The sequence below is a fragment of the Pleurodeles waltl genome, chromosome 4_1 (assembly GCF_031143425.1).
Source record: "Pleurodeles waltl isolate 20211129_DDA chromosome 4_1, aPleWal1.hap1.20221129, whole genome shotgun sequence".
Taxonomy (NCBI): Eukaryota; Metazoa; Chordata; class Amphibia; order Caudata; family Salamandridae; genus Pleurodeles; species Pleurodeles waltl.
Genome location: NC_090442.1, coordinates 775,620,035 through 775,632,305, shown reverse-complemented (window position 1 = coordinate 775,632,305; position 12,271 = coordinate 775,620,035). Strand labels below are relative to the sequence as shown.

Genomic DNA, 12,271 nt, shown 5'->3' with positions numbered 1-12,271 from the left:
ATTAACTGAAGCATCGCTGGGCAGATGTGGTCAGCTGGGAGGTTGACCTCATTGCTCACCTTGGCATTGATATGGGAGAAGTTGTTGGTAAATACATATATGCAGGAAATTTGTAGCTGATTCTCCTGTGCTAATATCTGATATAGCTTCAATGACTGTAAGGGTCACAAATGTTTTATGGTTAGAATGCCATGCTACAGCCTATGTTAGTAAAAAAAATAAGCATGCCACAGGAGAATGTTAACACTGAACTGGCATTAACCCACATAGACCATGCAGTGCATGCAGCCCCAGAGGCGCTTATTGCCCCACTAGCATTGTGCAGGTACTGTTGTCACCAGGCACTCTCAGCCTTTACTGACTCACAAATATGTGTGCCAAATTCAATGTATGTTACCGGTGATCCTACTCACATGCAATCACACCAAAACTTTTACAGGCAATTTGGGAGACATCTAACCATTTATCATACAAGTTGTTATGCAGATGTTGCCAATTCCTCATTTTACCTGTACAGGGCATGGATGGACAATGTCTATTTGATGTGCAGCATTCACAGGTACTGAGCTTAGTGAAGACAAGAAACATGCATGGCGACTGTCTGATGTGTGGAGCATTCACATGTACATGTATAGATGTGAGAAAGGGACAGCTAATGTAATGTTGCAGAGTGCGGTATGTCAAATCATTAGGTTCACATAATCATTTCAGGCACACTTGCACTATTTTGAAAGCATTGGTGTATTAGTACTTGGTCCACACTCTGCACACCTGATTCCTGATTTGCCACATCAGATCTGCAAACACTTCAACCTGCCTTACTTATGTGTATCATTAAGCCATGTCAACTGTGCCAAATGCTTCATGTGCAATGTGCAGACATACAAATACAATTGCTAATTCAATGTACTGTGCTTATTATGTCCACAGTGTATGTATTCTACATTCAAAGTGCAATGTACCGTGTTATGTCTTGTAGGTGGGCCCAAACCCTACACTATAGCTGAGGTGGAAAGATTCAAGGATCCAGATGCTACCAGTGAGTGTCACCTAAATGGTTTCTGTGTTGTGCAAGGTTTGTGTGTGATGTTGGATAACGCTTGCAATGCCATGGTCAAAGGGCATCCTAATCCCAATGAAAACATTAGTTCCATCCATGGTACATCAAAAATGAAATAGGACAAAGTAGCATGTGTACTAGATAGAGACTAATATGAATGTGCATGTATGGCCAATGTATAGGGATTTGCATTTCACCATATCCACCAGTCAAGAGAAACACAACTTTTTAGACCTTTGGGTCATTATAGAAAATAACAAACGTATAGTTGTTAATCTTTTTACTAAACCTATAGACAAAAATACACCCCTTGATTAAGAAAGCAGTCATCCTCGGGCTCTCAAAGAAAACCTTCCTTATGAAAAATTTCCTATAATTCTGAAAATTGCTCATGGAAAGATGATTACTTTGAGAATGGACATAAGTTACAAGAAAAACTGATGCAAAGAGGGTACCCAAAAAGATTAGTAAGGCACACATTTAAAGGAGCATGGTTCGCACCAAAGGAATGTTTATTGTCCCCCAAAGCAAAATCGCAGGAACCACAATTAACATGTGTTTTGACTTATTCACCAATAGCCACTAAAATTAAAATGATTAATAGTTCCAATTTCAAATTGATTCAAGCAATTGAAATTCCCAAACCTTTGATCTCTCTTAAAAGAGATAAACGTGCACCAACATCTGGTTAAGTCAGCTTGCAGGAGAGATGAACCATCACTTACACGAATGTTGGGAGTACCACCCCCAAAAGGACACAATGGATATATGAAATGTAAAGCATGCAATTTCACAAAAAGTAGTAAGGAGGTGGAAATAGGGTACACATGTGGCAACAAAGAGTGTTCTCGAATTGCAATACAAGAAATGTTGTTTATTAATTGAAATCCCATTGCAATAAAATATTTATCAGGCAAACTGCACAGCCAATGTAAAATAGGATCCTACAACATAGGTCCCGTATAAAATGCAGAACACAAGGGGCTCCTCTAGTGCATCACTTTAACGAGGACACAGTGAAAATATGGACTGTTTTACATGTGATGCCCAAGGCAATAACCTAATCATATGTAGCGAATAAGCTTTTGAGAATGCAGCAAGATTAATCGATAGATTCCATAAAGTTTCGAATGGATTGAACGATCAGGATAAAGTTTGGCCTCAGTTAAATGTTTGAGAAAGATTTGGAAAATCATGTAAAAGTATTTAACACTACCTCTGAATGTAATATTGCTGACTGGATATGTAATATTGTAATTACAATTGATTATTGTCTGCATAAGTTGTGATAGATCACCATGTGTTAGTTCCATTTTTTAAAGAGGAGATGTAATATACAAGTGGTATGAGAGGCATATGGTATGTTCCAGTGCACAGGTTATTCACAGTTATACATGCCTTTTTACTAACAATTTCATCCTTGGCCACTCTAGGGCATGATTAGACAGGAGGTATGGTATTGGGAGCCCTTTTGTATGTTCAGTTTTCACAATCTGCAGTTTGTAGTGGGAGGTGTGATCAATCTATTGGAGCACATACCATGATTTGGCGACTGTTATTTTTAATCACATTTTCGTATAAATTCCAGAACGGGTGTAGCAGTTAATAGTTTTAGCAATAAGGCTTTCATATTACCCATGGTCCACACTTAACTGCAAGATGGTGGCGGTTGTCAAACAACTGGATGCGCCAGATGCTAGGCACAAACCGTGTCATGTGCACTTGATACGCCAGAAAGTATACATTGGAAATATTGCAATATCCGCGAGGCATTCCTGTGCTCCATGGCACGGCACAGAGTTTATATCTAAAGGCAATGGTAGCTTTATTGTCATAGGACATGATGACACTCGCCGGTATACAGGTAGATTCACTCAGTGACAAGTGAATGCTAGAGAGGAAGCTCAATTTATGATCCCCCAGTACTTGCGTTTTCTTAGACATTTGCTGTTTAATCCTTATAGGGGGCTGATACATAAAGAACACCGGGCCCATTCAATTAGTGATACTTTGCCGGAGGCTAGACGGAGGAGGTTAGTGCAACAAGTTTGTTTTCAAAAAGGTAGGGCACACTAGCACTGATGGGAGGCTGTGGGATGCGTTCTTTTCTCCCTTCCTTACATTGAGAGGGCACCTTTCAATTGAGGTTGCAATTCTGTCTGCACGAATACAATCTGGACTGAGATACCACCATTAAAATCACTTTGGTTCTATATATATATATTTTAGGATGATTAGGATGACATATTATACATATGTTCTCATGGTCCTGCTTTACTTCCTGTTTTGGCTTTTTGTGCACAAGATGGTGAAATTGGGGTTTTGGATTAGGATAATAAATCTGGTTAAATATACTTTTGTTTAATACATGTGCCTTATATTTTCCTGAAGAGGCCAGCAGCAACCTCGGCCGAAATGCGTCAGCGATAATCAGCACTGGGTGTGAGTGAATTTGGTTGTTTGGCGATTAGGCCTTTTAACTTATGGACTACCTTATAGACGAACCAAATTGATGGAACTGAACATATTTGGTTGTCGCTCTTCTAATGAGATGACTGTACTATAAGTATAGCATTGAAAAAAGTGTTGATTTTAATGTGAACTGCATAAGGGAGTGGTGGTTTGTTGCTCAACATAGTAAAGGCCATACCGTCTGTGTTTAACCTTCTGAATGTGATATACTGAAAAGGAGGGGAATAATAAGAATTGGTCCAATAATAATTAGGTATTATTATAGACTAAATTATTTTGCATTTATCCTTCCGCAGTCAGTTTTCTGTTTTTCATATTGTATTGCCATGTATGCAGGCCCATGTGATAAATGGGGTAACAAAGGAGCCTTTACCAAAATACCATAGTCTATTACAGTATATGGGAGAGGAATTATTGGTAAACATGGCTTTGGATGGTTCAACTTCAAAATGCCTGTTAGATGCACATTGCTACCGTAATTATCCAAATTGCATTCTATGTACCTTTTGTATGGCAAGTCCTGACATGATGTGAGGATTTATACATCAGTGAAGACAGAATAGGTAAGGATAGGTGGCCAAGATGTCAGCGTTCCACGCATGGTAATGTAGGTAAGGGCCTCTCTCATGCAGTCTAATGCCCCATTTTCCATATTGGATACATAGTCATACCTTTTCATTGTTTTGATAGCAGAAATGCCAAGGTGTGTTGGACCAAAGGCATGTCTGTACAATATTGTCAGACTACAGTCCATTACACGGTCCCCATTCTGGTGGCGAAACCCAATATGGCTCACTAGAAAATGTCATCCCTGGATTAGAGTTTGGCTAATACCTGCTAGTTACATCACAAGATAATTGTGCATATGAGATGCAAAGCATGCATGCACACACTCATCACTTGGATATGCTGAGAGGTGATGTGCATCAAGGTGATAGTACTTGCTGATGTGTAAAGACAGATACTAGGGTATGTAGAGGGGCACATGCTATTACTTGAACTGCATGAAATGAGCCATGACATAGGAGATGTATCCAACATGTCTGTTTGATGTGAGGTAGCAAGCCACCCTTCATCCATGTTTCAAATACCTGGGACATAGTAAGTCTATGTAGCAATGTGTGTGGATGTGTGATCTTGCCATATTAGGTTAACAATGCTGAGGCACAATACCTGTTTTTTCCAGACATTACTCGTTTTACACAGGGTAATGGCCATGGAATCAAGCCTGTTACAGGGCGCATAAGGAACACCAATGATCAATGATTAGGGACATGTATAGCATACCATGGGTACACAACAGCACTGTTCCCAATCTTTCTCATTATTAACATAGTACTACCTAGATTGTTTCAGACAATGCAATTCCAATTTCCGACACTGGCAACACCTGGGTACTTTGGCTTTGTTACATTAAGAGAAGTAAATTAATTTTTGGATGGGTGGTCAATTTATGCTAAAAGGTTATTTTTGGGTTTAAGAGATGCCACATGTGATATTCTAAACTACATGTAGCATAATAATGATTGCCACAGTTCCTCTTTAACCTTTGTCTGACACCTATTTTCTTTCACTCCAACAGACAACATGACACCTGAGCAGCTTAAGAACCACCTTATCCAGCTTGAACATTACCGCCACATCCTTAACGTTACAAAGGCTTACCAATAAATAGTACAGCAATTAATTGAAGAGAGGGCAGCTGGGACTTGTAAGATTACATTCCATGAGCTCCCAAGCCATGATCAGCAAGGCCCCAGCCAGGATGTTGCTGCAGACCAGGGAAATCCATTGGTTGCTGTTCTGGGAACATCCACCAGTCAGACAGCAGGACCACCACAGCCCCGGTCACTAATCACTGAACAGGGAAGTCAAACTGAACTTTTGGCAATGAAGGACCTCGCTGACCTGAAGCTTTGTGTCACTGGTTTGGAGCATAAAGTGGATACTGTAATCCGGCTGTTGCAAACTCTGCAGTAGTCCATGAATTGCATAGCAGATCAAATTTAGTCTGCATTGACACTTTATGCCCTTGCCCAGTTTTTAACCTGAGCTATTTCTTTTACTGGTTTTATAGTGCAGTTTAGAATGTCTTTTAGTGTAAGCATAGGTTATGTTAAGTTTAGTAATTTTAACATTTTAGGTGGGGTTTGTTCTTAGGTTGGTATATGGGTGGATAGGGCATTTAGTGGGTTAGGGTTGATGTTTAGGATATGTGTTTAAAAAATACAAAATATATAAAAAAATATATATTTGTTTAGCTTTTTATGATTAGGTAGTTTGTGTATAGGAGTAGTTTATGTTGTTAGTGTGTGAAAATGTGTATTACGGGGGCTGGAGGTTGATGTTTAACATGTCTGTTTTGTTATATTTGTGGAGCAAGTTAAATTGAGCTAAGGTAGTTTTAGATAGATTTTAGGATACAGTAGTGTATTTTAGGTAGCATAGTCTAGTTTAGTTGTAGTTTAGGTAAGATAAGTAGTTATTTTATTCTAGGCAGTTTTAGATATGATAAGTTGTATTACTGAATTAAATAGCAACCTTTTCTACATACAAGCCTACTTCATGATTTACTGTGTAGGAGTTGTCCGATCTGCTTAGGTTGTGTTGAGTACATGCAGTAGGATTTGCAAGCAGTTTTGTAGCCATGTGTGGCTAGGTGACACACCTATGGAAAGGAACCTGTCAAATGTGGCATGGAATCACATAAGAGATCCTCAAAAATAGTTGAGCACTGTAAATAGCATTCTTGTAATGAATGGATAAACAGCACATAACAGATATTCACCGACAGTTGCACTGTGTGTGTAGGTCATGTGACATGCATTGAAGGGATCGTAATGTCAAACAATTGTCACTAATCAAGGATATTTTAAGTCACACACTGATGCCAGCCACTTACATAATCATGCTAGCACAATATTTTTGTCACAGCAGTGTTGCATGCTGGCTGGTAGCCATGGAGGTGGGTCCCACCTCTGCTGTGACTTCATTCACCCTTACCATTGACTGAGTGTTCAATGTTGCACTTTAGACATGTGACCTTGGGTAACTACTTGCTTGTTCACATATACTATTGCCTTTGGCCTGTGCAGATGTTGCCAGGGGTCTATTGAACACAATTCCATTTTGATAAATGGTTTAGTCTTTAGGGGCAGTACATCCACCATGGTCTACTCCATCTGATCATGAACACACTTACAACACACTGTTTCTGGTAAGTGATTTTATTCATATGTGACCTAAGGGGTAAGTGGCAGTCCTTGCATCAAGAACGCTATCATTGTTTGTGAAACATAGGATGTCCAGAAAGAGTCCATGGCGGATACATTGCATGGGACATGTGGAGGAGAGGAATGTTTCAGTTAGGAAGAGGAGAAGCAAATTGCCTGTAGGGAATATAGGCCACATCAACAGTCCACAAATGGGTCAGATCAACAGGTGGGGCAGCAAATTGAGGACAGTACCAGTTGGGAAGTACACTAGCATGGTCATCAGCACTGGGCAAAGGAGAAACTGACCATTTGGTTCATAGTAATGGTACTGGGGAGTTTTATGGTGGAAAGAGGTGAAGTCCACATCTTTCTTCTCTGTCTGATGTGTGTGGTGCTTCCCGTGAGGGGGGGTTGTTGTCGGCACCAGAGGCGACGGCGGAACATACACATGAGGGGCTGAATTTGTGGCTCCCCTGTCCGTAGCAGCATTTCCCTATGCCAACAAGTGAGACAGCACTGCACTAAAAAGGGCCTGCTAGTTTGCCAGCACAGTACCAACGCTGCGATGGTAGGCACCCTTTGTTGTTATATGTGTGTCCTGCTTCCACTCCATGAACTCAAGAATGGTGCGGATCATCCCCAGCTGGTTGACAACCTCGCTGGTGCCACTTTATCAGGGCAGTTGTTCTTGCCTCTGCATCACAACACCAGCGATGTTAGCCAGGGACAGTTTGAGGCCACGGAGTAGAGGGTAAGTGTTTCTTATTGCCACCAAGTTGTCCTTATTGGGTCTGAGGCACCTACGAATTACCTCCAGGGTGCCTGCCATGGTCACTAGCCCCACCTGCACCACATCTAACATCTCCTGCTGGAATCCTACTGCACAAGGTTGGAATTCAACCTAGGGGTCCTCAGAGCCCATGGGGGGGGGGCTGGCAGGTGGTGTTTGTTGGGTGATGGATGGATCCTCTGGAGACCCTGCAATGCTGTTGGCTCATCCTGCAACCAGAGATGGTGTATCAAAGGAGGCGAGGATTTGCCGGAGGGTGTCTTGGTCAAGGGTTGGCAGACTGTCATCCTCAGCAAGATCATCATACCGGACAGGCAGCTGGTCGGGAGGTATGTATACTCAGGTGATTTGATTGCATCCACATTTACCTTCATATTTGGACAGTGAGCACTGTGTGCCAACTCTGAGGGGATGGACCCACTCACACTAGGTAGATTGCTAGCACTGTCACTCACCAAAGTCGATAATTGCCACAGATGGTTATCTACATAGTATGACACATCCTTTGACTCTGGCCCACTCACTTGTACATGTACATGCCTCCTTTGCCACTCCTTATTTGTTGCCAGGGACTCAACTTAATACCACACAGTGATGGAATCCAGATCATACATTGACTCTCATGTGCCTAAAACACCAACAATATGTGTGACCATAGCCAACGGACTGACATGGCTAGTTGTTATTGAGGGCTATGGGTCAAGCTGTACCCCATGACAGAAGTGCTGGAATTGGTGACATGTACCTACCTAGGTCTGCAACATAACTGGGCACAACCACCTCAGTCTCCAACCATCGCTGACTTCTGCCCTTTGTGGTGGCAGACCACGTTTTCCTGTACTTTGACAGATCCCTGTTTCACATCCTCCAACTGAGACATGTGTGGCATGGTGAGACAATTTCCCTTCTGACTCCCTCCTGTCACATGCTACATCTTTACCCAGGACAACGTTACATGTAGAATATTGCACCCCAATGGGCTCTACCTTGCCTTCCCTTCCCAGCTGCAACACAAGTGTGACACTGTCAGACACAGCAGTGAATGTGTATTGTTCAGGCTTCCTTGCAGGATACACATCCATGCTGACGTCCTTGCTATGTTATGTCTCCCCATTCAGACACAGTGGCAGTTCAATCTACTCAGCCAGCAATTACAATGCAATTCACAACTGGTGGCCAATCAGGGCCACACACCATCTTTGGTTTCAACACACATGGTCCTCTGGTGTGCATCACTTGCATTCACTCTTACCCAGTCTGATTTAGTAAATGGCATGAATTCTGGTGGTACCTACCATGGGCGCCTCTATGGTCTCACTCTGCACATTGGGTCAGCTGTGTGCTATATAGTGTCATGCAGTTAACATACATGTGGCTCTTGGCATATTCCTATGTGGTGACACTTCACCTGACCACCCCCCTCAGGTGAGCTTATTCTCCTCTGGCAAGCCCATTCCATTTAATTGGTTTACATTCAAGATTTGTGTGCATGGGCCCAAGTAAAACACCGGACCTCAAGTTGCAAGGTGGCCTACATTGTCACCATCAGGTTGTGCAGGGCTGAAGTGTCCATGCATGATGTATTGTTCCAGTCCAGGTTTTTTACTTTGTATTGTGGGACTTGTAGTTCTGGTGACTCATGTACATTCCACTACATATGCCAGTATACGAAGGTGGACCAGGACTGGTGCTGCACTTCACACACATGTAATGGAGAACATGGCGAAGCAGGACTGAGCTGTGCAACATGTAACTGAGCAGTGTGACTGACATTTCTGTGTCATTTAATGTGACATGAGCCATATTCCTGCCCTTTGCCCTGCGCACAGTGCAGTGGAGAGCTGGAACATAGCTAGCTGCATTGCACAACATGACCGTTTTGCCCACTCTGCCCCTTGTTGATAATTAGTCTGTAAATCTGGCTGTTCCTCAAGTGCTGCACTTTCCTGTCCTGGTACTCCGGTCATCAACTCATCTGGGGTAACTGCTGCCGCCTCCTCTACCGAGGCATCCAGATCCTCCTGAGGTGCTGGGTCCCCTCCTCCGGTCTGCATTGCTTTAGGTTGTTGGACAGTTTCTCTTTCATTCAACGCTTGTGTTCATGCCAACATTTTTTTAATGTCGGTGACAGTCCTCTTCACTTGTCCCATACTGTTGAACTTCTCTACCATGGACTGCCAAATGGCCTCTTTCCTCCCTAGTGGAAATTCAGAGGTGACAAAGAGCTGATGTTGGTGCTCTGTCACCTCAGTGATCAAGATGCCATTCGCCTCTTCACTGAAATTGCACTTCCTCTTCCCGATTGTTGCTATGTATGTGTCCTGCTTCCACTCCATGGACTCAAGGATGTTGCGGATCGCCCCCAGCTGGTTGGCAACCTCACTGGTGCCACTTTGTTAGGCATTTCTTGCCAGACATCCTGGTTGGTGCTGGAGTCGTTGTCCTTGCTTCTGCTGTGTGCTCCCTGCTCTCCTTCTGTGAAGTGTGCCATTTTTTCCCAGATGAGTAATTGTTTGTACTTTTTTTGATGAACCCACACTCAAAAGTGACACAGGGCGATTAGTGTTACTTTACCTGCCACAAGTCAGCCCTGCATCAGTTTTACAGCAGAAGTGTCAGATTTCCTTGCGACATGGCACACACAGATCAGTAATTTTTTTGACGCAGCCAGGATCCTTATGCCATGGTGCATCATGCTGTAAATATGACACATCCATGGTGTAGGATTCCGATGTACCAAAGCGCAAGTTATTTCATGCATCGCTGCCGCTGATGTATCAACCACAGAGAGGCACAACACAGGAAGAACACTATACTATACTGGAGCTGCATAAGCGGGCCACTGCATGGTGGCCGCTAGGGTGATGTGGCGCCACTGCTACCAGGTCTTAGTCAATGGCATGTTTGATCATGGAGAGATTAGGGTTGCCTGCAGTGCTCACATGTCACTCAGTATATTTTGTCATTTCTAATGTTGTCGTACACACGTATATCCTGTGATCTGATCTGGGTCCCATACAACCTGATGTCATTTCCTGCAATTACATTGTCATGTCAAAAATCATGTGATGCCATTTGCATTGATGTCATTATGTGTGTTAATATTTTGGAAACTTGAAAAATCCTCTCTCATTTTGGAAAAGAATGTTGGCAAGTATGTGCTGTCTTTCCTCCTGCCTTACTCCTCCTCTATGTGCGTCCTGGGTTCGAATCTGCTTCAAAGTACAGTAGTTAAGTTGAAGCTAAATCCAAATGTAATGGTAATTCTGTTCACCTATAGTGTAGTGCATATGCATGATGATATATCCAATAAAAGCGTTTGCTGCCTGTCCAGTTTTACTTAACCATTTGCATGCCTTTATGTGTGTGACAAGAATAGACCTTCAAGTGTTTCTTTCATGTCAACCAAGGCGTATATAAAATATATGATATCTATACCATTAATGTATGCTATTTGTGTTGGCTGTTCATGGGGCCTTTTCTGCTACCTAAATATTGCAAAGAGAAACACATTCTCTTTCATCACTGTACTGTACTTCCTCATACTCACAATAATTAGCGTTTTCCTGTAACTGAGATATTACCAGAAATAAACAGTCTAGATAGATAGCTGAGCGCATATAAGGCTCATCTTCATTGGCACTGGTAATTGGGCATTCCTGCCTTGAAGTCATGGCTGCTAAATCCAGTGCTAGTAGTTTGCACTTTGAAATTATTTCCGTTGTTGAGTGTCTTTGCAAAAACATGCTGGCTTTGGCAATGGTCGTTTGTGAACACACGGATTTTTTTATCCCATGCTGCACCTTCTTTAATTTTCAGCAGACATTGTAAATGGTAATTGCAATTACTCCATGATTCAGATAAATCATTTCCGTACATATTGTTGCTGGTACAATAGAATAAAATGCATGTAAACAATGAATGTCAAAAAAGGGAAAAACTGGCAAAGCAAACATGTCTACCATCTTGGGTTGCCAATGCACAAGCTACTGGCTTTGCCAAAGCTTTTTGACGATACTCTGCAGCGTTGGCAAACAAAAAAAGAAACATCAGAATGATCAATTGAGTATCCTGAGTATACAGTAATTGTATACAATAATTGAGTATACAAGCTGAATGTTGTCAAAGCGTCATGAAACATATAGGTAAACATTTGATTTCACACTATACAATGTAACTGAATAAAACAATCAGCAACCTTGAACATTGTGATCAATGGTGGATACCCAGTTGGGGACAATGTTGAGGTAATATTGTTGGCGCTCCCACTTTTTTCATGCAGCAGCATATCTCTCTGCAGATGACCACTGGAGTTGGTGTGTGGTGGTGTCTTAGAATGCGGGTCACCCGAACATGTCAAATGCTAAAATATTTGGGAACTCACAGTAAATATTTGAAATGCATCTATAAGGGCCAGTTAGTCCAAAATGGTAAGGACTTTGAGCCTTACAACTTTAAAGTATTATGGCCTTTGGTTTTGTCTTTTTCCATTCTTCTACATTCGTGTTCATAGCACAACTATAGATGGTTGTGGATAACCATCCACCTTTTGTGGGTCATGAAAGTATCATACTAGAGAATTCCAGAGTGGATGCATGTCAGAAGCCAGCATCCATCCTAGCTGTAGTCTAGGGTGCTGGCTGCTTTGCAGTTAGATTAAGTCGGACTCCTAAAGCCATTTATTCTGCCCATAGGATGGAAAGACTTGGTCAAACAAAGTAGAGGCCAAGGAGC

General features: G+C 42.2%; 1 long non-coding RNA gene across 1 annotated transcript in view; it reads left to right on the top strand.

The window, feature by feature from the left end:
* The window catches only part of LOC138288579 (uncharacterized), a 399,712-nt gene extending 394,037 nt beyond the window's left edge, over positions 1-5,675 (top strand). The window contains exons 8-9 of the long non-coding RNA XR_011202472.1: positions 980-1,039; positions 5,115-5,675. This is a non-coding gene — a long non-coding RNA (uncharacterized lncRNA). The remainder of the gene's footprint in view (positions 1-979; positions 1,040-5,114) is intronic.
* The last annotated feature ends 6,596 nt before the right edge of the window (positions 5,676-12,271 follow it).